Source organism: Bos indicus x Bos taurus, chromosome 11 (assembly GCF_003369695.1).
Source record: "Bos indicus x Bos taurus breed Angus x Brahman F1 hybrid chromosome 11, Bos_hybrid_MaternalHap_v2.0, whole genome shotgun sequence".
In the NCBI taxonomy this organism is placed as follows: Eukaryota; Metazoa; Chordata; class Mammalia; order Artiodactyla; family Bovidae; genus Bos; species Bos indicus x Bos taurus.
Window position 1 is genome coordinate 77,109,773 of NC_040086.1, and position 4,363 is coordinate 77,114,135.

The window sequence follows — 4,363 nt, forward strand, 5'->3', positions numbered from 1 at the left end:
ATTTGGGACCAAGGCCTTTGTTTTATTTGGTATTACAGATCCTGGATTGAGAAATCAGTGTGTGGATAAGCTTTTGACCTGACTTTTGAACAGAATGTCATTCTTTCCTCCAAACCTTATCAGTCATGAGGTTGAAAGGTGAGTCTTATCCTTGCAACATCACCTATTTTTCTCCTACTGAGAGGGTTCCATTTGATGTAATATTAGGATAGGTTTCTTTCACATGAACTAGATGTAGGAAGCCATCTTAGTCTGCTTCCTCCCACTCCTTACCTCAGCTCACAGGTATATCAGCTACAAGAAACATATTGAAATGGTCAAATAGCCTTTAAAGCTGGGTCAGGAAGAGTAAGTAAACAGGGAAACTTTCCACCATATGAAATGTGTACTTTGAGTCCAACAAAGTATACAGAGTAACAAGTAAGATAAAGATGATTCTAGAACTAACAAAGATGTGATCAGCGCTCAGTGTTGCTGGGCCTTCTTCCTGCAATTTCAGCCACGTTTTCCTCTCATTCTTTTTTTCCCATTCCTCCCTTCACTTTTCTCCATTCAGCTATTCTTTCCCCAATCCTTTCCTTTCTGAGTGCCCCCAGGACTGGTATTGTCACACCTCCTGCTCCTAGAACATTGAGGAAAACAGGCCTTATGAGGACATATAAAAATGCTGAATATCCGCATATGTATAGCATACATTCACACTTTGATTTTTCACATCCGTACTCTCAATCAACAGGTGAGTATTTATTGCCTATTCAGTCTTTACAAGTTCTTACCTACCCCCACATACATATGTGGGTATACCTTAGGACAGATGTATGTATGTGTTCCCCTAAGGATTTTGCATTTTAGCTGGAGAGCCCCAAAGGAACTGAAATGGGGGCTTATTCTTGATACTTTAGCACTGACCATGGGTTCAGAGTCTGCCAGGTCTGCAAATTACAGCCTGAGGAAAGCCATTTGGGAAAACTAGCAGAAATAAAGACTTTGCTGTCTGGTCCTTTTATTGGCCTTTCTGGAACTTTCTCTTTGAGCTCTGGGGAAAGCTCAAGTACAGGAACCAGTGTCCCTCTCTCATGACTTCCTATCTGTTCACTCAAAAGATCCTACAACCTTGGGAAACATTGACACATAGGGTATCATAAATATGATACAATCTATGAAACAAAATCATTCCTTTTATGAGGTTTGCCTCTAAAGCATTATAAAAAGTTTCGGCACAAAAATGCCCAAAATACAATATCAAAACCAGAACATGGCTTTTGACTAACCTTATTATACCTTTCTGTTTACCATTGAGCACATCACCCCTGGGGCATCCAGCATGGTGTTAGGAGTATTCATGGTCTTTTGGGAACTTACAACCAAGTTTTGGAGGCTAGACCGACACTAATCAGATCATGAATGCAGCATGATAAAGTGGAAATAGCCTTTGATTTGGAAACTTAAGACTGGCTGTGGCTCTAAATTTCACTACTTCCTGGATGTGAAACCTACTTAAGAAATGTTGTAAAGCTTTGCTTCCAAGCTTAGCTTATGTAAATTATGTATGAATAGAAAATATTTTTATGGTTTTTAGAGAAAAGGGCAAAGCAGAATAGGGTTCCTTACCGGGTTTAATATAGTCCAATGAAGTAAGCCAATATTTTGCAAACAAATTGCCACCCATTGGTAGATCAGGAAATCAATTTAATGCGTGGTGACCAGCTCTTTTCTTCTTTTTTTAATGAAACAGAATTTTAAAAATCAGTGTATCACATGTAATAAGGATAAGAGTAAGTTTTGTTTCAGGTAACTTTTATCTCATGTGTGTGTGTGTATGTACTCTGTTGGAATGGTAAAGTACTTAGAAGTCACTTTCAAGAAGTTTGAAATGTTGATAGAGATTGCATGCCTTCTCTACTTGAATATTTATAAAATTATCTGGACTAAGCCTGGTTGCTTCTTTAATAATTCAATAGTTAGATTCTTAACTCACTCAAGCCAGTATTTCTTGATTTCTACACCTGCTCAACTCCATGGGGTGTTGCCTACAGACATCTCACTCCCAAGGACATAACCAGTAAAGGAGAATGATCACAAATAATAGAGAATATTAGGAATATTTAAATGTCACACCAGGTAATCATTACAGTTCAGTTAACAGAATGGCATTGAAGAGGAGGGGAACTGAGATATCCAGGCAGATTTCTAATAAGTCCACTGAGAGCAAATCCTAAGGGCAGCACCGTGTAAATGGGTTGACATCTTGCCAGTCCTCTGTGCCCACAAGCTCCTGCCTGGCTGGCTGACCCCAGCTACCAGCTCTCAGCAAGCATAGCCCGAGTTTCCCTCCCTTGCATCATCTTCTCTCAGCCCTAACCCTGGCCAGTCACCACGCACAGTTACTACAGGCCAGGACAGGACAAGAGACAGGCAGCAGAACAACATGTCATCTGAGATTTAACACATTTGTATTCTTGAGCTACTGCACTTGAGAGGAACCTTTGCCAGTGGGATGTTCTCACAGAAACCTGATCTCTGCACTGACGCGGTATATTGGCACATGACTGTCCTACACAGCTCAGTGTGGCTCTAGTATTGAGACACTGTCCAGGTACAGTGAGTCTTTGGGACAGTGCCAAAGGCTTTGGCTCAGAAGTTAAAGTGATGTCACAGGTCACGTGTACTTTAGGACGGTGAGCCTCGAAACATCCCTGGAAGCATGGATTGAGGCGCAGCTTTGGGACTTCCTTCTCTGCCCCCTGTCCCCGTCTCTCTCTCTCTTTCACACACACACACACACACACACACACACACGGCAACACCCAGAGGAAAACCTGATTCTAAGGCTTCATGGATTCCATTTGAAGGCTTTCTCTGCATTCTTCCCAAAGCGTACATTTTCCCTGTCAAGACCATCATTTCTGGACCTGTGGCTCAGCACACTTGTTGGCTCACACCAGGATTTCTTGATGACACTAGAGCGGTTAACCATACCATTTATTGAAGGATGGTATTATTCTATCATCTAATATCACGGGCCAAAGCACCAAAAACCATCCTGACAGCAGTGACCTCACCCATAACTTGCCCAGGGTGGTCAGGCTGGGGTTTCTGGTGCCAGCATGTGGGTGTCCCTGACAGCCAGCACTCACCCAGCGCTGCCCGGGCTTCCCAATTCTCCTGAAATCCTCTATCCTGAATGCACAGACAACGGGCTGCGGTGGGGAGCACTCGACCTCTGGAGATGCAGGCACTGGTGCACTGAGATTCTCAGAGCCTTCCTCCTGGTGCTCTGGGGCTCCCTGTGGCTGAGAGCACCAACTCCAACCCCTGGTAAGTTATTTATTGCCAGTAAATCTGAAATCCTGCTCCAGGCTAGTCACTGCACAAGGAAGTCTAAAGATACAGGGACAAATTAAGTCTAAACCTGATCCTCTAGTTGTCAGAGTAAGCAGCTAAAGCATTGTTGGGGTCTGGATGGGTTCCAGGGACTTCACAACCTCTTGAAGTTCTGTGCAAAATTTGCAGGCCATTTGTAGCTATTTATAGTAAGAGGAAACCAGCTAGGATCAGATCATCAAAGGGCAGGGTTCTGTGGCCCCCAAATGTTTGAGAACAATCAGTTTTCTCACGTATAATCTTTATGTGTTCTAGTAGTAAGAAGAGTAGTTTTGTAACCCTGGGTAAAATGGGGACAAAGATCTTTTGAGTAACAGAAGATGGTGTCTGTATGATTTACTGCCCCAGCATCTACTTAGTAAGTGGTCAGTTAACAGATTCTAGTGGCCAGGGTGTTACTGCCTCAGTGGGAATGCGTACCCTGTGGAAGACTAGCTAGAAGCGCTTTGACCAAATCTAAGGGCTGATTTCCTTAAAACGCAGTGTCACACGTTACTATCCCTGTACTATTTGTGTAAGCATTGGTTTCTGATCCTACTGTAGCAGCATGTTCAAAAACAAGTAAATAGAAGATAGTCCATTTGTTATGCAATACAGCAGTCCCCCAGTTTCTGTCATCAGCGTGAAGAGTGTAGATTTCCCCACAGTGGATTCTGTTCCTTCAATCGCTGCTATTAAAAATACTGAGAGAGCAGGCTATGATGACTCTACCGTATCCAGCTAGGCCATGATGTTTCTTACTGAATTGGCTTATTGCAACTCATTTGGCTAATTGTTATCTGATCACATTGTGTATTTATAGTCTGATTTTTAAAAATTTGAATCTAAGAAAATCTAAAAATGTATCCTTTGAAACTAGGGTATTTATCTTTTGTTCCAGAAGAGACATTCTTTTCTTTATTGCTGAGTAGCTGAGAAAAAAGTTTACCTGATGTCCTCTAAATGACTAAATAACTTTTACACAATTGTATAATCTAAA